Here is a 24,534-nt window from a genome sequence, read left to right on the forward strand (position 1 = left end):
ATACACAAGATTTGAAGTATCGTCCATCAAATTCTTCCATTCATCCTTGAAACCATAATTCAACATTCTATCAACTCCAATCCCTTAATTGAAGGTTCCTGCCTCTTCATTTGTGTTTGTTTCTTCTTCATTTATGTTTTAGGCCTCTACATCTCTCATGCTATGCAATTCTATCCTATTTGGATAACCATTTTGAGGGAAAGGGTTTATACCGCTATGACCATATTTTATCATATGTTGAAAAATCACACTTATTTTTCTCATCTTCCCACCACGAAAATCATTACAAGGACATGCATATTTAAGCAAGCTCTTCTCATCATCTATTTTCTCATCATGTGCATGGTATTTATCTGTTGTCATAATTGGACATTGGCTCATCTTAATTTTTCTGCATTCAAATATGAAAATGATATGTTAACTCTTTACTTTCATCTCTTTTCAAAATCATGGTAGTAAAAGAGAAGTTTCAAATCCCAATTGAGTACAAATTCCATATTTGTGCAAACTTTCCACAGAAAAAAAAATAAAAAATAAAAATAAAAATAAAAATAAAAAATAAATAAATAATAAATAAATAAATAAAAATAAATAAATAAATAAATAAAATAAAATAAAATAAATAAATAAAGAAGAAGAAGTCATATTTGTTGTTCTTTCATGCCATCCATTTTTGTTGGTGTTTATGTAGTATTGGTCAAAAGTGATGAATTTGATGGACCTAAGACAAATAACATATCCTACACCTACATCCCATCATGGGGTTTTTCCCTAGGTATTGACCCTAAATCTTGGTGTTTTCTTCCTTATGGTTAGTTTCTATATTGTTTGGCATTTTAGCACTTAAAATCTTCCATTAAAATTTGCTTTCAAGATATGTAACTAATGTTCACTATCATATGTTAACTACTGCTAGGTTCCTAAGCTTAACTGCTATGAATTTATGGGCCATAAAACTTTGTATGTCAACATGAACCTCTTCATTGTTGTCGTTGGTTCCTAGCGATCATTACAACCATGTGTCAAGAATAAGACCTATGGGTATAGGGACTTGTCATGTGAGTGTTGGTTGCCATATTTCTTACAGTGAATTATTTCAAACTTCTAGCTCTATAACTAGCTGAGGGGATTGTGTTCCTATTAGTGAATGTACTTTTCTTTGACAATAAAAAAAAAAAAATCTTAAATTATGCAATTTATTCTTTTAATTATTAAGAAAAATATTTGTGTGAGTATTTGTTAAAAAAATAAAAGCCTGCAGGGAAACCCACTTCTAGCACTAAACTTTATGGCAATTAAATGCACATCACCTAACTTGAAACCAATATAACTACCAAATCTAAGAAAAAATTATCACATGCCAATTGGCATAAGAAGAATTTCCAAATTGCCTAAAGACTAAAAATTTAAATATGCCATCATAGCAATGAGAGGAGAAAAATTGTAGTGAAAGCAACTATAGAACTTATAGTTGCATAAGTAGAATACATAATCTTAGTTTCAAAAGAGATTATGGTTTGAATGCTAGAAAAGTGAAATTATGGAAGTATTGAGAACCAAAGTGAAGACACAAGCGCCATGATGCACAGTGAAAATCCATGGCAAATTTTAGTAAGGGACAAATTGGATCTAAGTTGTATTTGTAGACATGTGGATTGTGGCACCATTGAAAAGAATATCAAAATATTGTTTGTCTTATATGTATAAATTTATTTCATGTTTTAAACTAAAACTCTCTCATATTGATATTCTGCATTTTAAATCCATGTATTTATTTCATATCTATGAGAATTTCCTTTCTTCACAAAAATGTGTACTACTATATTTTTGGACTTGCCCAGCTTTTGAACTATTTTCCCTAGTTGAATCAAATATTTGGGTTCTTTTACCTTAGTGTATTTTTGTTTGGTCACAAGATCAACAAATTGAAGAGTGTTAATAGAAACCTAGTTAGATGATAAAGAAAGGGTGTTTAATACCCCCACCAAGGTTCAAATCCTTACAAAAACACATTTTCCTTCTCAGGGAAACATATCAAGTGGTTGGGGCTAGATGCAAGTCCCTAGGGCTACTTTGGAAGGATAGATATTCCTAAAAATAATTCCAAAGAAATATTCCTAAGCCTTTAGGAAGGAAATATTACAAAGGGAATTAGTTACTTGTTCCATCTGTTCATGAAAAACTAAGCCTCAAAGTGTTGAAGTGAACCTCGAAGTAATGAATATTGACCTAGAGGGAATATTGTGGAAAATTGTCATTGTATGCAAGATTGAATACACAAGTATACTCTGTTTTGGGAATCAAACTTCATTTTAAATCCAACTATCATGTGAAAGAGAAATGGTTCTATGTGAATAGAGCATTCACTCCTGAAGCAAATAGTTTGTTTCCTCTACATTTGAATATTGTATTGACAGGAAGAGACACATAATGAGTATGGGAAGTTTGAATATTGGTTTTGGATGATGCCAGTTTAAACCATCAATGTTAAAATTTATAATATAATGATATGCCAAATGTATCATAAATTGAACTTGTGAACTATGCCTAAATCATAGTGAAAATATCCATTGGTAGAATTCAAGTTTTAGGATACATAAGTGAATAACATGAAATTGTAGGAATAATGTATTGGCTTAGATGTACTCATAGAATCAAATGGAGTCTATCACGCGATAGTAGGTGAACCTGTGAAACCAATCAGTGTTAAAACTCTAACCAGAGGGAAAGAGTTGGATCTAGAGGATCCACACAAGAATATTTTTCAGTTCTTAGCTACAAGAAGATTGATTTTTTGTAACCACAATTGAATAAGGTGTTGGGTAAATGCTTGAAAGATGGTGGCATTAATAGCTTACTAGCAATCTTGTTGGATTGTATCTTGAGAAGGTGATGTTAAGTGGAAAAGAGAGAGTGTGTCCAACATTAGATTCAAAGAGCTATAGTTAAATAGGGGAAAATAAACCAAGTGTAACTTGATATTTCACCTCCAAAGTTGTAGATGCCTGTGAATTCGCTTCCTCTTTTCAACAACCTCCAATTTCTATCCACTACTCTTTTGTCCATGGAAAAAAAACCTCCCAATAACGCTCTAAAAACCAAAATAACCACCCCCCTTCTCGTAAAATGTAGAAATTAATGCAAAAATTGGTGCCCAAATTTCACCGAGTAGTAGTGGGAGTAAACCAACAATAGTGGTTGTAAACACAATAGCTAGTGACTATAATGAACCTTAGTTTTTCAATCACGAGGAGCTAGTCAGTAAAATTAACCTTTGATTTTCTAGATGAGTTGGCTTTCAGTCACGATCAAGTGGCTTGCTATTATATTCTAGTGGAATTTAAAGACAATAGCAGGAGCTACTTTTTGGGGAGGGAATTTTACATTTTTCCTCTAGCAAAGTGATATTAATTTTGAATAAGAACCCAAGGACATTAAATAAATTGCATTAGAGGAAGAATGCATAGCTTAACTAAATATCCCACTTTAAAGAGACAAAATTAAGATTATCACTACCTGAAACCCTTGCTTATAAGTTAGACTAAATTTGGCGTTATTTATAATAGGCATTATATTATAAGATTATTGCGTTCCAAATTATAATATTAAATTAATGATTATAAATATATACTTTTATGTATGCTTTTTTTTTTATTAAGTTGTGGAGTGGATACATTTATTAATCTTATGCATGGTGGGTGTGAGGAGGTGATTCTTTGTTTAGGTGGATAAATTGAGAAATCTATTTGTGGAGCCTATACGTTATTTCAAATAATCAAGCATAATGGTATGCCCTGTGGCAAGGAATAAAGTTCGTTGATATTCTTTCAATCCATAAGTTAATCATTATCAGGACTCAAACATTTTCATTCAACATTTAATTTTGAGCATTAGTCTAGTAGATATGAGGTTTCTCCTTAGACATAGAAAGATAAATCTATGTTTAAATTCATTTTTGAAGTTCAAGGCCTTTCGTGTATTCTTCATTTGTAAGCCCACTCCCATTTTGGATAATATGTTAGCCTTTGAATTTAATTCCCTGTGAATATGATCAAAGGATATAACGTTGAAGATTCTAATAAACTCCATAACTCTAATAATCCACTAATCCAATAAAGAAGTGTTTAAGGGAGTATGACCTTTCAGCCAATCTATAATAGCCTTTGAACCCCCCTATCACTTGTAAGCTTAAATTGTTGAAGTGACACAATTAAAATGACTAGCATAAATGATTGACTCATATTATTGTAGTACTTGTTAGGTAGTTGTATTTTTGTTCCTATCCTAAATTAGTCATTCAAGTTAGTCATTTTTAGTTGTGTTACTTATTACCTAGTCATATATTTTAACCCAGGACTAAATTAGTCGTTTATGTTAGTCATTTTTAGTTGATCACTTAAGATTGCTCATTTTTTTAGTATTTCACTTGGAAAATCGACAGTGACTAAAGTTTTTAGTCACCTAGTAACTAATTTCATTATTTTCTACTAGTGAGTCTCGTTGGGTGGTGATGATCAACCTTCACTTGATGAAATTCAAGACATCCAACGACAAGTTGGACCATGTTATCCTTCATGCCTACCCAAAAGAAAAATTTCCTCATGTCAACATACATATTTCTCACACCAATATATGCACAATAAAGTGCTCTATGTGACTCCTTGAGGATGTTTCTTTGTATATTCCCTTACTCAAATATTTACATTCTACCATTGAAACCTCAATAACCCAATTTCTCAAGGTCATAGCCCTCGAACTCTAGTTCTACTTGCTTCCCACTCTAGATCACTAATGTAACCTTTAGATACCAATTTTTTGTCACTGCGACAAACACCCTCATAAAATTTCCTACACTCAAATTTTGGAGCCTACTATGGATCTTGCGATTAGTCATTCTGTAGTCACTTCTTGGTTAGTTGATGCTTTTGAGTTCCCTTCTTGGATTGGAAGTGTCGAGGGTATTTTATCCCACATGCTCAGTCTGCAACAAGTTCATGAGTGCATTCTTTCACACAAGCTTGAAAAAGCATGACACGGTCCATCAACTTGTGCTTATGTGATGTCCAATCCATGTTGATAGTCAATGCGCACCAACATCGATAGTTTCTCACTTCTATCTGACTTTGTACTTCTATTTTGATGAGTTTTTCAAATTGTCGCTTCTGCGCACCTTTGTTTTCCCAAGTGTCGTTTTCATGTTTTTGGTTGTATCTTTTGCTTATTTTCACTCTAATTGGTTTCGTTCTCATGTTATCTTCACTTTGGCATCTGTAATTTTCACTATCGTTCACATATTGCAAGTGTCGTTCACACTTTAGCACTTGTCGTCCTCTAGATTTTAAGTGTTGCAAAATGTACATAAGCTGGTTTTGGGGGTTTCAATAGGTTCTCCTTATGCAAATGAGTCGATATTATGATGTAAACCTTCATCGCATTTAGTTCCAAAGCTTTAAGCATTGTCACACAAGTGTTGTCACGGTTGTCGCAAAGGATATCTTTACTGTTGTAAAGGTTGTCGCACTGAGGGAATTATGTTGTTAATGTGTTCCGAATTATCTATGATGTGTCGTCAAGCACTCTAAGTGTGTGATCATAATCAAGTGCTATCACTATTCACATCAGCTTCATTGATCCCACACTTAGCCAAATTTTGAAAAATTCCCAACAACTTAGCCTCATCCGTCCTTCCTGAACTACACATTGCATAGTCCCAACCCTCAAACTACAACCTTGCCTCTTGGCACTATGCAATGCACAGTTCCTTCCTTCTAGGACTACACACTACATAGTTTTAGTGCTCAAACCCGAGCCTTGGCTCCAAAATTATGCAATTCAACCATCCAGCCTGGCCCCAACTATGCATTGCACAGTCTCTGAGCTCAAGCCAAAAGCCTCAGCTCTTGAACTGCATAACTGCACAATCACCAAGTCTACTATGTCTCCCAGAACTACACACTTGATAGAAACGGTGCAAAACATTGCAGCCAACCTCACTTCGCAACCTCAAAACTACGCAATATACCTGCACAGTCCATCATGAACTATGCATTACACAGTCTCAAGGCTCAAGCCTCAACCTTGAGCTCTTGAAATTCACAATTTTGATTTCACCTGGGCTCCTTGGTCTTCTAGAACTACACAATGGGAAAAATTAGTGTTCAAGCCCTCAGTCTGGCTCCCTGAGCTCCTCAACTGTGCAATCTTTTTTCTTAGTCCAAGCCTGAACTGTGCATTGCGCAGTCTCAAGGCTCAAGCTTGACCCTTGAATTCTCGAGATGCAAAATTGCACAGTCACTGAGCCTCTCCCTTAGCCTTCCACCTAGTTTTGGCTTAGTAAGTGGATTATCATGCAACATCTTAGACTAGGGGTTTATCAGACTAATGTCATCTTGTCATGAGTGTATTGTAGATGCAGTAACTCTATCATGTTATGGAAAGATGATGAAGAAGGATATGGAGAAGAGGACATGCTAGAAGACACATATGGAGTTGAAGAGATAATAAGATCATCTGAAAAGAAGATGAAGGAACACAGGGCTACAACAGAAGACTAAAGATCAAGACTGCATGAAAACTCCATTTGATTTACAACCCTTTGGAGGGTATATATGAAGAACAAAGCATATCTCTTATGAATATGAAGCATTGGACACATATCTTATTGAAGACAGAAAGAAAGAAGTAGCAAGAAGAAAAACTTGGCAATACCACATCATCACGCATTCCATGTCATCAATGTCCTGTCATGAGTCATCATGGGGTAGTCAAAGAGTCACAAGGAAGGTGAAGCATCACCTCTTGGTTATATATACACCCTTATTGTATGAGAAAAGTACTTTTCACCTTGGCTCCTCCCACGAGGCATTAGAGAGACAAACTCGTTCTTTTTGGGAGAAAGGAGTGGCTCCAATACTCCACTATTGAATCTAGTGGTGTTCATTGTATACATGTGTCTTGGAACTTTTACTTAATATCAGAAGCCTTATGGCCAACATTTTCTTCATGCATGTATTAAAAATATTTGTAATATTATTTTGTGAATGTTTGTAATTCATGTTTTCTTTCATCCATGCTAAAGTAGTTGAACTATTTCAGTTATTTTGGCACTTATCGTATTGATAATGTGTTGTAATGGTAATTATCGTTGTCACATCCTCGTGGACTATTCCGCTGATATTAGACGTATCCTTGTTGTAATGGTTGCAATGATCATCGCATCTTTGTGTACTATTACATTGGATGTTGAACGGATTCTTCTTGTTTATGTGTGTCTCTACTAGGGTGAAACTATTACCTCTCTCTTAGAGGCTCACTTCTCTTCCCCCTCCGCATTAAAAGAACTTAGACATACATATGATCGAAGTCTCACCAGGCACATCCCCTTGCTTTTCGAAGTCACATTTTCACTCCTCTCTCTTGCTGACAGTTAGAGCCAAGGAAAATTTGTAAGAATATATGGAAGCCGGGCTGATACGCCAAATGGGGCTCCTATTCCAAACGGTGTGAGGTCTAATTTGGAATTCACATTGGGGAGAGCCCGTTGGTTAATGGATGTCTAGCACTCTCAACACAACTATATCCAAAGAATTTTTTTACCACGTGCTACCTTAAATTGACCCTAAAGGGTACCAGGGAGAAGATTTTTCGCCTTCTTCTTAGTACATCAACCACCACATTATCCTTTCCCTTGATGTAGGAAATACCAAAAATAAAACTCACTCATGAATTCACTCCATCGCCTTTATCTAGCATTCAGATCTCTTTGATTGAAGAGGTGCGTTAGGATCTCATGATCTGTCTTCAGTGCAAAGCTTCTCCTAATGAGGTAACCCCTCCAAAGTTTCAAAGCTAGCATCACTACTGCTAATTCTAAGTTATGGGTAGCATATATCTCTTCACTTTTTTCCACTTCCTGGATGCATAATCTATTATTACCCATTATTGTATTAACACCACTCATAATCCTTACTTTGAAGCATCAATGTAAATTGTGAATTCCTACCCCATGTCTAACACTTGAAGGATTGACGCACTCGTTAGAAATTTATTTAGCTCAATAAATGTAATGTTGCATTAATATGTACATTCATACCTAACTCCCTTGCACTGTATCATGGTGATGAGTTTCATAATGTTTGAAAACCATTCCATGAATATCTAACAATAACCTACTAACCACTTGAAGCTGCACACCTCATAAAACAATTTTAGCATCGAAAAATCCATTATAGCCTTCACCTTTTTTGGGTCCACCAAAATCCCTTCCCTTGAGATTATGTGGATCAAATAATGAATCTCCTTCTCAAAGAAAGAGAATTTTGATAGTTTTCCATACATTTTATTTTCCCTTAAGTAGGTCAACTAAATCCTTAAGTATTCTTCATTCTCCTTTTCATTCTTGGAATACACAAAAATATCATCCATAAATACTTGCATAAAGTTTCTAAACACTTCTAGAACATGTCATTCATGAGGCTCATGAACATTTTTGATGCGTTGGTTAAGCCAGATATCACTACTACAAACTCATAGAGCCAAAATTGAGTTTGAAAGATTTTTTTTGGGATGTCACCTTAATTGTTAATTGGTGATATCTAGATCACAGATAAATTTTCAAGAAAATAATTGCTCCTTTCATTTGATCAAAGAGGTCATCTATTCTAGGTATCAGGTACCTATTCTTTCTCATGGCTCAATTAAAGTCATTGTGATCTATGAAAAGCCTTAAGGAACCATCTTTCTTCTTGACAAAAATCATCAATGCACCCCAAGGTGAAATACTAGGTCTAATAACTCCCAAATTTAACAACTCCTTTAACAAAATCTACCACTTGCAAAGTTATGGAGCCATAATTTTATAAGATGTCTTGGAGATTGACACTACACCAGGTTTTAATTCAAATATGAAATAAATCTCCCTCTCTGGAGGTAACTCTAACAACTCTTTGGGAAAAATCTCCTCAAATTATGACAAAGCTGGGTACTGGTCTACGGAGGGTCGCTTCCTATCATTTACGATCTCGACCACATATAATTTACATCATTAATTGAGGAAAAATTTACCTTCATTGTTGAAATGAATCATAGGTACACACCCCTCTTCATACCATAGATCTCAATTGATCTACCTTCATCATATAAACATGTCATTTTCTTTTTGAAATGGTACACCAAAGCTAGATGGGCTTCTAGCTAGTCCATTTTGATGATTACATCATATGTTCCTAAGGAAATGATGTATGCCTTCAAATTAGTTGTACACACCATGAGTTTCATGAAACATCGATCAACACTAGTTCCTACACTTTTATTACCCCACAAGCCATCTCGACTTGTTTAAATTCATTGTGCTCATAGGCTTCCAACCCACATTTTTCTAATGCAAATGGTGAAATGAAACTATCTTTAGCACTTGAATAAAAGAAAATTCTAAATTTTAAATGATTTATAATACATGATGTTTCCACCACAATGGATTGGTGTTCATCTTGGTGGTTATCAACCACTACATAGATCTAATGGTGGTGGCCTTATCTTCTCATTGGCACTTTTCCTTCTTTACTAGTGTTACTAGGTTGTGGCATAGGATAGTCATGCTCGTAATGAATTCCTCAAAATCTTGAGAAAATGATGTGAGTTAGATTCTAGATTTGGCTCTATGGAGCCCTTTGAAATTAGCTCCTTCCCATCGAACCTCTGCCTCTACTTGTAGCTCCATATATCTATCCTAGACATGCATGAGTACCCAATGTTGCTAGAAACATTGTGCTAATATCCATTGAAATCCATGTTGTCGCTATTTAGGGTACAAACCTATTTCCATATGGAAATGGCCTAGAACTTCCTCCCCCGAAGAAAGTTTGCGGGACCTTCCCCACAAATCTTGTCTATTGTTTAAAGACAACTTTGTTTTCCCTTTTAAGTCCAAGTGCTCCTCTACATAGTGAATGTTTTCAATGGCTCCTACAACTAAGCATGGTTTCCATATCCATACCATTGCCCTGATCTTAGGCTTCAATCCTATTTTCAGTGTTGGACCCACCAACATGTCAGGGGATCTCCTCGATAAGAATTACCAACTAGAGCTCATACTGTTTGGAGTAGAAGTCCCAACAGTGGGTAGTACATTAGTTCCTTGACTGCAGTAGCTCGCAGAGGTAGGTCTGATAACTTTTTCGGAAGCAAGTGTGTGACCTTGCAGCGAATCAAGTGAGATGCATGGGGGTTCTATCACATAGAGAGGAAAAGAAAGTGTGTAGCTTATAATCTTGTAATAGTACACAGCCTGAAAGGAACACACGAGCTGAATGACATCACAGGCTAGAAGTGGAATAGTCCATAATCCAAAGTGATGGGTTAATACAATAACACGTCTTCAATAAGATTCGTACAATTGTATACAAAATAGTTCATACACAAATGCATAAGTGAAATAATATACATTGCTAAAGTAACTAGAATAGTCAAACTACAATAAAAACATATGCATGAAAACGTGTTGGCTCAGTTATATTATTAAGTGAAATTTCCATCCATACATACACCATTGATAGCCACTAGCCCCAATAGTGGAACATTACAGTCAACACCACATGCTACTACAAAGAGATGTACTCGCTCTACACTGTGGAGAAGTCAAGGCTTGTCACAATACTCTCCAAGCCTTCTCTAGGAAATGCCTAGCCAAAAGCTTGGCTCCCAAAAGCCTGTACTATGAGTTATGAGATTCTATATATAGTAAAGGGCAAGGTGACCCTTGACATTCCCCTTTGACTCTTGGACTACCTTCATGACTCTTCACATTACGTAGTGACTGTTCGCATTCCACTAGTGACACTTGGAATTTCACTTACAACATATTTACAATATTACAATTTCCACATATATCCATGTGGGACAAAATAGACTTGAGTCAACCTAACAATACAAACAAAATCAGTTAGGGTCTTGGGGAAAGAGCAGCTCGGTAAACTCCTCGTGGTGGTCTTCAGCGATGAACTGATACCAAGCTTGGTTTTGTGCTATCGTGTCCCCGTATTATTTAGTGATGTCTTTATCAAAGTAGACTCTTGCCTCCATGGATTCTGGGTATATGGTTCTGAAACCTCTATCCAACTCATCTTGAAGCATGCACAACATTGTCTTGAGTGTGGCTGGACCATCGATGTACTTCTGCATGTTCTCTGCGTTCAACTGTAATTCATCACTAGTGGCTTCATGCATCAACTTCTCTATGTACACGTCAACCTCCAGCATGACTTGGTTCTTCCTCATGGCTTGAGTGATGGTTATGATTGAAGGGATCTTATGTTTCCTCACTATGACATCTAGACTCCTGTACAACTGTGCATACGAAGCCTCAATGCTGGTGATGAGTGGGGGGAGTTGCTCATAGTTCCGGATCAACATTTGAATCTGTGCTTCGTCTAGCTCTGCCTGCAGTTTCATCCTCTTGTGAAAGTAAAGCAGGGCTCCCTTGTACCTCATTGTCCATTCCTGTACATGCACAATGAAAGCGTGGATGTCTTTGAGAGTTTGGGCTATCTTTGTGCACTGTTGCTGAAAACCGTAGTGATGGACAACCTCTTTGTGTACAGTGACAAATCTGTTATACAACGTCCACATGGTGGTCTCCAAAGTTGATATCTCTGCAAGTATTTCTTTCTTCATTTCTGCCATAGCGGATCTTGCAAAATTCTCTATTCTTTGCCTCACCTCTTGCAAGTCCTTCACTATCTAATCATTCTCTGCTATCAAGAACTTGACCGTCAAACTCGTGGCTTCTGTATAAGCCTTAGAAGCCTTGGCAATGGAAGCTAGATGTCTTCTAACAGTGTGCAGGTGATGTGTGATCATCTGCGAGTTTCTTTCTACGTGCCTGTACAATCATGTGTTGTGACTTGTTGAATGAAAAATTGTACACATCCATCTCTAGATCATCACTAAGGAAAGCAACCTCTCCTTGCTCGCTCGGGACCGGTTGTGATTCTGGAGGTGGCGAAGACTATGGTGTGACCTAGGATGCTCTCGGCATGAGATCGATGTATTGATCCTGTAGATCCTGTTTCGTCTCCATGTCCGTTGCCTCAAGCATCTACTCAACCTGCTGAGCAGATTCCAAAACCTACACCTACTCACCCTCTTCATCATTTGTTGGTTGCTCTGCTGTCTCAACCTGTATAGGCGCAATTGTCTTTGTCAGTGCACCTTTTCTTTCCTCGTGTTCCTGTTTCTTATTTTCTTCCCTTTCTCTCCTCCTGAGCTCTTGCTTTGCTTTTAACTTCTTTTATGTTTCTTGCAACTTCCTCTCTTCATCTTTCAACCTTTTCTTCTCTCTCTTCCTTTGTTCTAATATCCTTTCTCATTGTCACCTCTTTACTTCTATATCCAAAACTACTTTCTCAACAAGAGGATCTTCTCTAAACTTGTATCTTTTCTCAGCTTCTGCGTGCTCATCAACATTTCTCTTGCCTTTGTCCTACATCGTTTTGCTACTCACTGTGCTATTGTTGTTGCTTCATGTGGTCTTGTTGCCTATAGTGCTTCTTTCCATTCCACAGCTATGTTGAAAAGTTCAGTGAGCCTAGAGGAGTTGTAGCAATACCTCCAAGGATATTCCTCTGACCAATGACATGCCTCGTGGATCCATGGGTAATACACCTTCATAAAATGGTTCTTTCATATGCAGTGGGGATTGTACGGATTGAAACTCTTGGTTCTGAATCCAAACTTCTTCAATTCCTCGGTCTTGGCATCTGCATCCTTCAAGGTACGGATCTCGTACAACCCAATCCACAAAGGAAGAGTAGGCCATGGTGCCTTCTTCCTCCTATGTAGTCTTGTTGATAACCCTGTGGAGATGTGATATGAAACCTATTGCATGACGAGATTTTCCATGGAAAAACTCGTTAGCTCGTGCAGAGGCTTCCCCATGCCAAATATCCTAATGAAGGTGCCACCAGGTGAGGCATACCAATCTGCAATGTTAAGCAATGCCTGCATCGATTCTTGGGACATGCAAGGTGGATCCTGTTCAAATATCATCTTGTACAATGCAGTGATGAAGTGGCCAGAAAAACTCGCCATGACTCCTTGGTAGTTGCACTCAAAGAGAAACTTGCAATATATGTTCATAACATCCTCTGATGGTGCCCATGTCCAACCCATGCCATGGAATTGTTGTTAGGCACAAATTGCATCAAACAAGTACACAAACATAAATAATCTTGCTTGCTCATCCTTAGGCCGACTCAAGGCATTAGAAACATTCAGTTTCAGCTGAAGAGCCAACATGTCAGACCAATTGAATGGCCTTCCTTCATTTGACAACTGATCCAACATAACCACATAACTATGTGGAAAGGTCTCCATGCTCTCTTGACCATACAAGAAGCATGCAAACATGACCAATAGTTGGTAAGACTTCCTAAGTACTTCATCTTGTAGACCTGGTTGGGTGTCACTCTGAACTTTGATGGCTCTTTTACCCAACACTTCATGATGTCTCTAGTGTTCACATTGTTGTTGGGAGTGAAGAATAGTGCATTCATGTGGTTCACCGGTTGCGGCAAGTGATACATATGATGATAGTTTTTTGTATTGAAGGTGGAAAGTTGTGTTCCACTAGTACTTCTTAGTGTCATCGTCTTTGGAACAATATGTGAGACAATCCAGTGAATGATATCCATCCACGGGAAGGCGGGGTACCTCCATGCAACCTTGTACAAACCTGACTTGTGAATGTTGATATAGACTTGTTGATCTTCTATATCTTCCTTGAAACTACCTGCAAATGTTTCCTTTATTTATTGCCATGTAATCTTCATGTCCTTCTCTACAAACAATTGTGTGTCTACATAGATATACAAGTTCATTGGCACATGTTCAGCTACATCTCTAGTGCTGCTTTCTACAATATCATTTGATCCTGCTCTCTCGGAAACCATGTTGCATGTACTGCTGAGAAGCTTCTCAACAATGGATGTACCTAGAGATAGAGCGGACACTCATGACAAGCAAATGTCACCTTAAAAACACAAAGCACTTCAAGGATTGATCATGCAAAAAACTAGGTAATTATTGTGCAATATTGTGCATTTGTGACTCTCAGAGATGAGGGACTGTCAGTTGGATTTGTGCATTGCACAGTCCTAGATTCCAGTGAGAGGTACTGATGACTGGAACTGCGTAGAGCGTAGTCCAATGTGGCTTGTTGCAGACTAGAACTGCGTAATGCACAGTTCAGTCTGGCTTGATGTTGGCTGAGACTGCACATTGCACAATCCCAATGGGAAAGACTCAGGACTAACTTCTGGAACTGCACAGAGCACAGCTGGGGCCATTCACTGGCAGCCTTTGCGCAATTTATGGAGCCAAGGTAAAGCCAAGGAAACCCAGATATTCCCAAGGGCAACTTGAAAAAGAGTATATCTAAATGCATGCATGAAGGATGGCACAGATCTGAGTGAATGGTCATGCATGCAATCAAAGAAAGTGGAGAAATAAGTCAAATGGATGAACAACGAAGCTAGTGGGGTTTGTCGCAACGACAACTATTGGTGAAAAAATAGGGTTATGCATGCGACGCTTAAGAAACGTAAATGAAAAACTTGAAACAAAACTTCAACAAGTTAGAACAAACTAAAATGTCAGTGGTAATTAAAAAAAACATGCAAAACAACACTCACACAAGCCAAGGAAACAAAAGCAACAAAAAAAGCAAAAAAAGACTTGAAAAGAAAAACTTACTCGGAAAAGTTGTATCAATTGTGCTGAAGGTTCCTAGATGCCTCGAGAATGCCAAAGCTCCAAGATCGAATGTGAAAATGAGCTTTGGCGATGTCCATTAAATAGATTGATCGATTTATGGTTTATGCCGTGTGTGCAAAAAATCTAAGAAGAAGCGACAAGTGGCGACAGTTTCTAAATTTAACTCAAGTGTAACTCCCAAAGCTAAGAATAGATCCCTATTTTTAGGGATGCTTTTTTTCTTTTTTGCTTTTTTATTTTTTGGGAAAGGCTTCCATGGATGCATGGAGAAATTATGCAGTTCTAGAGGGAACTAGGCAACCTGTCGGCACATGCATTAGACAACAACTTAGGGAATGCTTCCATACAATTCCTGGGCTGAGTGGATTTGGTTGCCTCACATGCTCTATGTAGTCTTTGATCTAAAGAAAAAATGTTAGTTGGGTCTGCACATTTCTGGAGTCGAAGCTCACTGTTGGGTTGATCTGCACAGTGCTTGAGAGAAAGGCTCACTGCTGGGATCCTCTGCGCAATTCCTTAGAGAAAGGTTGGCTACCTTCTAGGTCTATGGAATTTTCCAAGGCAGTGCAAGAACCGGATGCAACCAAGTCATGGGGGTTAGCTTGTGGTTAGACAGTAAATCAATTAAGTGACACAAGATATAAAGCAAAAGCTAAATTCAAATGAAAGCACAAGTTCCTGAGCAGTGCAAGACAAGCTGCTAAGATTTAAGGAGGGAAGCTCCCAAATGAACCGAAGGCAAAATTTTGGAGGGTGGTTGTAGCTGCTACAACAAATCCATAAGAAAAGTGATCTGCCTAGCATTGATTAGTGTCCATGTAGGAGACATATTTGACCAACACCATGAACCCAATCTCATATTATTCTATTGTTTGGTTTCCCTAAATCAAAGCATAGAAAGCTCCAACTTGTTGTTCTTCATAATATGCTGGCAGGTACTTCTTCATGAACCTTTCCTAGAAAGACCCCCAAGTGATAGTGTTAGGATTGAGGTGCAGTTGTCTTTGTAGGTTACCCAACCTATTCAAGGAACTATCTCTAAGTTGAAATATCATTATCTTAGCCTTTGAATTGGAATTCTACCCTCTCAATGTGAACCATCTCGTCATTCCTTCTAGCTAAGATTTTGCTTGTTCACTGACATTATATCTCACAAAGTCTAGGAGCTTAATCTTCTAGATCTCCATAGTGATTTCCTTTATTGGAAGTACTCAACCAAAATTCCTTGATCCCTCAAACTTTCCCACCTCTAATTGAGGGTTCTCTACTTCCACCTTCGCTACTTGGTTGCCTCTTAAAGTTTCACTAATTACCTCCAGTGAATTCAAGATGAGAGCTAGTTGTGGTGATAATATTGGTGGTTTTGGTGGATGTGGTGCTTCTAATGACCCTCCTCGACCTCAACTCCCTCATGTCCTCACCATTTTTCATTAGTCAAATATCTGCGTGACACATAAGGCTCATTACTACAACTTAGGACATTTGCAACTCTTACTTGGCTCTCTCTGTCTCTCTCTCTCTCACACACACAAAATGATAGGTATAAATTTTATTTTAACTCTTCTTGTTAAATGAGCATTACTCATATTGAATAGATCCTCATAGCTAAGCAGGCACTATGATGCCCTACTAGTCACCCTGATACCTGTTTTTAGTATCGATATTTTTTCCTTTAACAACCTTAATTAATTAATTAGTTTATTAATCTTAATTAACCTTTATGTTAATATGATTATTATGGTAAATCATTAAATTATATTATAGTCAATAAGTTAAATTAATTTAATTATTTTTTTAATGCATGGTGTGTGTGTGTGTGTGAGAGAGAGAGAGAGAGATTAGCAGCAAAGTTGCTTATACATGATTCATATTGGAACATTATATTGTTTGTCATCTATCTCAATTTTTTCAAAGTGGAAAAAGTGGAAGAACCAACTGGCATGACCATTTTTATCAGCAGGACCTAGTTTGGCAAATTGGGTCTGAAACCTTTAGGGAGCATTTTAAGGCATCAAACGATATTTTTTGGGCGTAAATTTGTCTTCTTTAGCGCATACCTTCTTTCATATTCCACACACAAATACTTTTTTAACAACATAAGAATCGTGTTAATCAATTTCCATATGAAAAAGTTATGCCACTAAAAATTTGACATTCCTGTTTTCAACACCGTAATTGGAGAGTATGCCATGTTAACCCTCATTATTATGGAAAAGGGGCTAGCCAAATAATTATGATGAAGTAGACTCTAGAAGATTCCATATTGTAACTATGATTAAGAGTTGAGGTAGTCAAACCTAACCAATAGTAGGTTATTGTGTTGTGTTATCCAGGCCACTAGGAGGAAAAAAGGTTCCATTCTTTCGAGTGCATTTTTTCTATAGATGAGAAAAAGTATCAAGGAGGGATAAGGGATAGAGCATAGAGAGAGGATTTTTTCACTGTAGTAGCCCACGGGCCATAGGCCATACATCTTTGTACTTGTAGCCATTTTCTATTCAGAGAAAGAGAGGAAAACGACCTCACCTTCCAGTTGGGTTTTTTCCTAAAAGGGTTTCTCGGGTCATATCTTGTGTCAAATCATGGTTTGCAAGTTTTTGTTTCATTGTTGTATATTTTCTACATAATTTTAATTTGCATGCATAGGCAATTAATGGTAATCTACAAATCCAAAAATCTAAAGATAAATAACACCTTAATAGTGTAAATTTCAAATTTATAAGTATAGTTTTATTAGATCTATTGTGACAAATTGTCCATTTTAATATCCATGACAATTTACGAAGCAATACATGCCTTTTATATTTTAAAAATGTATAGCATTTAAATTATCTCACGCACTATTGTTTAGTGCATGAAGTATGCATCCATGTTTTCATGATATAAAATACACATCAAGACTTCATAATATATAAAATTCACATCAATGTATATCATAAATGTAGTGCATCGATGTGTATTATTGATATAATTCCTCAGTGCTTTAAATATTTGAAATGTACATGAAGGTGATTAAGAGATATCACATGCATTGGTGTTCATTGTTGGGATTTTAAGGCACTAGTGCATATTATTCATTACTCACATGTGCATTATAAAATGTAAGTACTACATCAAGTACACTATGTAAAAAAGCTCTACTAAATCTTCGTAGATTTTTTAGTTATAGTGAAAATCATTAAATTTTTTACTACAAGTGGGATTTATTTTAATCATTTTTTCCTATCTTATAACACTACAAAATCTTTACAAAAACTCTTCTAGAAGGACTTGTTTATTTTTTTGTGTGTAGTGTTTATTCAATATTTATTTATTCACATAAAGTTTAGAAGGTAAATAAGTGAGATTGAAATTGACCAAATGAATGACATAGCAATAGTTATCACCTATGGCACTTGCACTTACTAACTATGACCTTATCCCTCTTAACTTGCTACCCTATTTGCAAAAGGTTGCTAGTATTGTGCCTTGCTATGATTAAACAAACTTGTTGATGCTTCTTCTTTTGGATGTTGTGGATCTTTAGTATGGGATTTTATTTTTCAACCAACTTTATTGGAATATGATCAACCATGATATGGGCCAAATATTTTTCATCTAAGTCAAATATTGCTTATGATCACAACACCAACAACAAAACCATTTAATAAATAACTCTGCCATGTTATTAAAATAAATTTATTAACATTCACAATTTAAGCAACCCAAATAAAAATAAAATCATTATCATAATTAAATTTCATAATAATATATAATAGATAATAAACATTTTATAAATTGATTGATGTTCACAATCTAGGTAGCTCACTATGAAACGAAGTAAGAAATTCTTAATTTTATGGATGCTTCCATATTCTTTTAAGGAATATCAACCATATAACTTAACAAGAGCTGTCAACAGCAGTAGTCCCTGCCGTGTTTGAAATGAAAACTCTATGCCAAGTCTGAAATGAAAAGTCAAGTTAATGAAAACTCTATGCCCAAGTGTGAAATAAAAAATCAAGGTAATTTCAACACTAGATAGTTGTAAAGCTATAATTTTATAAAAGTTTACAGCATTAATCCATCAAATAAGTTCCTTGATCTACAATAGCATCAAAAGTTCAAATGCAGAATGCTATAGTCAAATGTTCCTAATAGTTCCAGAATCAAGAATATCAACACAACCTCCTGTGCAGAACAGAAGTTCCGTAATTTACAATAGCATCAAAACTTCCGACCCAGAACATTATAGTCAGATATTCCTAAAAGTTCCAGAATCAAGAATAGAAGCACAACCTTCAAAATCAGGAATAACAACACAACCTCCGATGCAGAAACTGTAGTTAAATGTTCATAAATGTTATCAATTTTTTTGTTATATGTCCAGAATCAAGAATAGCAGCACAAACTTTGGTGCAAAACCTACAGTTAAATGGTCATAAATGTTATCAATATTTTTGTTATATGGAAAAGGAGAGAGAACGTAGACGTTGAAATCCATGTCCCTACATACTCTTCTTCCCTTGATGATGCATGTACACAAAATGAGATCAATGTCTAATAATTTCAACCAAAGATATTAACATATATTCCTCAAGTGCAATTATCGTTGGGAATTTGGGAATTAACTTTTCAGAATATTAAATGAACGGATATATAGATATATTTTGTGTTACTCATGTTGCTTGGACTTTGTTATTTAAAGGTTAGGAATGTCAAATGAAATATATGTTTTATTTTAGGTTATTATAAATAAATTTAGATATGAGGACGGAATTATATGTTTTATTTTAGATTATTATAAATAAATTTAGGTCTGAGGGCATAATTTACTCTTGGAGTTCTCTAATTTTGTTAGAAATATAATTTGTGTCACACATGTCTTTTTATCATTTCCCGAACTTTGTTATTTAAACATATCAAAAATATTATATATATTTTTCCAGATTATTATCATCATAAACTTAGATCTGAGGGTAGGATTTACTGTTGGTCTGCCCAACTCTCATACCGACGGAGGAGCAATAGCGAACCTACCTGCCACGAGAAAATACATTTTAGGGTCCATGTTGGAATCTTCAACAAAATAGCTAGGGGGTTGCAGTAGATCCATGCTCTTGTGTGGCCTCCGGAATGATAATGTTCTGTGCATCAGAACCTTATTCACAGAACATAACTTGAAGTTATGAGGCTTCCATTCAACCGAACTAGACATAGGTATTACTACTATAAGAACACTGGATTCATAAAGGTCATCGGCTAAACCTATTAGAATTGCTTTTTTGGGAAATAGAAAAAATATATCACCTGATATGTAGTGTTATATGTTATTTGGCAGGCTACTATAATAGAGAGAAGCATCCATTGAAATTAAAACCAAGGTGAAATCACCATCAAATAAGATGGAAGGAAAATAAGGTGATTCTAAGATGGAAGGAAAATAAGGTGGAATCAATAAGATGGAAGGAGAAACGCTGTCAAATAAGATGGAAGGAAAATAACTATATGGTAGAACCATGAAGCCAAATGCACAACAGGACATGAAAGTATATAAGAGGATTGCAAACGCCAATATTCTCTAATGAAAAATATTCATTAGACAAGAAAATGATATAAAAGACCAAAAAAAACATTATCTTTGCATATGTGTAAAAAAGAATTATCTCCTCAAGCAAAAACAAATTTACATGTATGGAACATTCAATTTTGTTTTGTTATAAGATGACATCAAGGTAGTTGTTTCTCCTTTAAAAGGAATAGAATCACTACAACCATCTCTTATAAACATAAATATAGGCCACTTGGACGAGTTTCCCTATAAAAATATAGCCCAATATGTGCATGTGTTACCGGTAGCCGTAATCAAATAACATGTAATTCTATGCTCATAATCTTTCTTGGTGACTAGAGTAATATAAAATGATATGTGCATGTGTTACACGTAACGGTAATATAAAGATGCAAATTTTATCTACCGTAAACCACTTGAAATTTCATCATTAGTTATTTCTGTGACGTTAATGGCCTCTGGCCTCTTGGATTAGAATTTTAGCGAGCAAGCTTGCAGTGGGATTCCGACATATGTTTGGGCTTCCGAAATATGTTTGAAGATGGCATTCAGGATGAAGGAATATTTCATAAGGTTCATGGAACCATTTATTTAGAAGGTTCAGAAGGTTTATGGCACTGTTTCTTCTATTAGGTACACAGACCCCATGATTTAGCCTAAACAAATCCCTGTGGTACCTTCTCTAGGTTAATGTTAACCTCCTTGTAAACTTTTTTATTTTTTCTTTTCAGAACACCGTTTATTTCAAATAGCTTAGCGTTTTCTCAGAAATCTTAAAGAGACACTTTGTGTTCCTGAATGTAATATAACTCTCATCCACATAATTCAGGGGTTTCCAAAAGGTTTCCATAGAATTTATGGTTGAAAATTTGGTGAAAATATGGGCTTTCTACCCTGCGCCAATTTCTATTTGCAATATTATGAATGACTGTATTGCTGAGGACAATATTGTAGTACACTCAATTTAAGAGGGAAAAAAAAGGTGAAACGATTTTGGGACCTACGATTGTTCCTTTAATCTCTCAATTTCTGAGTTTTTCTCACTAATTGTTTTGCTAGTATTCTTCTTCTTCTACTCCTCTTTAGCCTCTTCTTCTTCTGCTCCTCTTTATCCTCTGCAGGCAATGAGTTAGAGACTATTCACCAGCAAAATTTATGTGATTACTGCCATCACCAAATATTCTTGCAATCTACGAGTATACCACATAGACGAGGACTATGGATACCCAAGTGGGAAAATGAATTGAAGAAATGAATTTCCGAATGAATAATGGGGATTGTACAAACTTTCATCCTCTTTATGGGCTCCCCTTCTTAATTTTTTCTCATCTTTGCAGGTTAGCATTCCATAACCCCAGGGTTAGCGTTCCATAACCAAACTAGAGGATTTGGATAGCATGGCACAAATGAAAACATTGTACGTGTTGATGTTGATAGAAATCATATGTTTGGGAAAGACATCAATTTTTCCATCATGGAAGATCATGGCGGTGGTGAATGTTGGTATTTCCTTGCCGCCTTCTTTTCTTATCATGGTGAATGCTAGTCTTTCCTTGCCACCTTCTTTTCTTGCCTTGTTATTTCCTACATCAATATTATAGTTATAAATATATTTAACACGGTCAGTCATATACAAAATTCCTATTCACTCAATAATAATTAATTCCCATAGATAACGATATCCAGAGCCATAAGTTGTGTAAGTTTATTCAAAATTTTCTTTGGAAATGTTTGTCGAGTAAACTAACCCAACATGTTTAACATAGCAACAAAACTGAACAAACGAGGTGGAAACTTGCCCAAAAAATTGAAACAAGTGGCACTCACAAGTATGCATGTCGAGTACGTGTATCATTTTCTATTACAATTAAAAAAATAATTAGAAGAAATAATATGTTTTGAAATCCCATTTCTGGTCTCATGAATTATTTCATAAAAGTGCAGTGCTCAGAAAATTCATAAAGGTGCAATGCTCAGAAGCTAATATTCATGACTAGCATATGAAATAGGATATGCAATATGAAATCACTTACAAGGTTTAAATATCACAATTTTTTTGTCCTTTAGATTTTGTTTTCTTTCTTCTGCAGTTGGTGATTGCAGCCTCTCGCAAGTTCTTCTCTGGTCAGCGATTTCAACACACAAGAAACACACACAAGTTTGGAGTTACGCAAAAGTCCAGAAAATCACATAAAAGTTGTAACTGGCAAATCATATGATTTTGTTCATTATTGAGAAGTTATTGTTCATGAATAACATATAAATGGGCTATGTAATATGGAATGACTTACATGATTTGAATAGCACAATCACCTTGTCTGTTAGATTTTCTTTCTTATGATTTTCTCTTTCTTCTGATTTTCTTTTTTCTGCAATTGGTGATTGCAGCTTCTAACTAGTTCTTTTGTTCGCATGTTCGCAGCGTCTGGTCAGTTAATGCAACACACTTTTGTAACACACTTTTCAGGTTAAATCTAGCAGGAGAGTTGTTAAGGACAGAATGAACCTATTAAGGATGAGCCAGAAGCCAAAAGGATGTAGCTTTTCAGGTTAAATCTAGCAGGAGCGTTGTTAAGGACAGGATGAACCTGTTAAGGATGAGCCAGAAGCCAAAAGGATGTAGCTTTGATTGACACCATGCAAAGCTTTGCATGGGAGACTTAGGTGGAAATTCAGGAGTAGTAGGTGGCAATTCAAAATAGAAGTCTCAGATATCTTAAGTTTTTAGGTTAGATCCCAAAAAAATATGTTTAACTTTGTAATGATTTTTGAAAACTAATGAAGCATTTAATGTTTTGAGACTAATGCTAACTTGAAATTTAGCATTAATTGAAATTCATATGTATAATATATTCCGACATTGGATAAAAATGAAATGTTTGGCCGAGTTTCATTTCATACTTTGGATAAAAAGAAAATTGGATATCTAAAATTCCTCAAGACACGTGAAAGTACCAATAAAAGGTCAAATTTAAAACTTTGATTAAAATTCTCATGAAGTGAAATTGCTTTTAGAAACTTCGTTAAATTGGGAAAAGCTTAAATTGAATAACATATTAATGCTCAGAGACCAGCGATCCCTGCGTGCCGAAGAAAGGGACTAATAAGAGCAAACTCTAGACATATCAACCTTGTAACTTAATAAGTTACAAAAGTTAATAACTATATATATATACGAAAGTTTAATTGAGAGTGATTAGGGTATTCTTGCCGTAGAATTCTCAACTGACCAGCACCAACCCTAGTAATGGAAACCCGTTTTTATATAATTTATTTGGTTGCCAAAAATAGGCACACCAACTCTCTCTTTCGAGTAGAAAGGAGATTTTATATCAGATATTAGTAAAGAGATTTTGAGGGGAAAAATAAGAGAGGATTTTATGTCTATCGAAAGTGAAGTGGGATTCAGGTGAGCATAAATTTTGTTTAAAAGATTTTATAATAATTTAAAATAAGTATTTTAATAAATTTATGGTACATTAACTATAATGTTGGAGATTTATACACGAGAGGAGGGGAATACTCTATAAACAAAACTAAATCCTAAATCAATCGGACTCGCTTCTTGTTTTCATCAACTTCCACAGAATAATATAAGATATTGTTTTTTCAAAGAGATGAAATTTCTTATTAATAATAGTGAAGAAGGTAGTCATTTTTATATCACTATTTGTATTTAAAGAAAACTAAGCCTAAGCCATTTGAAAGATTGCAATATTATTTGATCCCATGGATTCAGTACCTCCTATGGCTCTTTGGTGAATGAATGGGAGTTCTGTTCTCAAACCAGGCAACACATTCGTCTTCCTCCGATGGTTTTACTACTTCCTTCACCATAGTTATTGTACGGAGAAATGAGGAGCGGAGCCGCTTATACAGAGGAGGGCTCAGGGCAGGCGTTTTTCTTGTTTTTTCTGCGGATCTCTCTCTGGCCAGTGTCACATCCCTAGCCATATATCCATAAAAAAAAAAAAATTTATTATACATACCAACTTGCCTAAACATAATGCTCATATGATTTTTTTTTGTTTCCAATCATTGTGACCATAACCATGTCAACTATATGATTAAAGTGCACTTACCTTCAATTTTCCTATTATTAAAAAAAACGTTTGCATAAAGCGTAAGCAATTGTCAACCATAAACATTGTTAACATATACATAAGTCGTGGTGTATTATATATATATATATCTATGCCACAGTTTACGGTTAT

Source organism: Pinus tabuliformis, chromosome J, assembly GCF_031772625.1.
Source record: "Pinus tabuliformis cultivar Carrire ecotype Pingquan chromosome J, CPIR1, whole genome shotgun sequence".
NCBI classification, from domain to species: Eukaryota; Viridiplantae; Streptophyta; class Pinopsida; order Pinales; family Pinaceae; genus Pinus; species Pinus tabuliformis.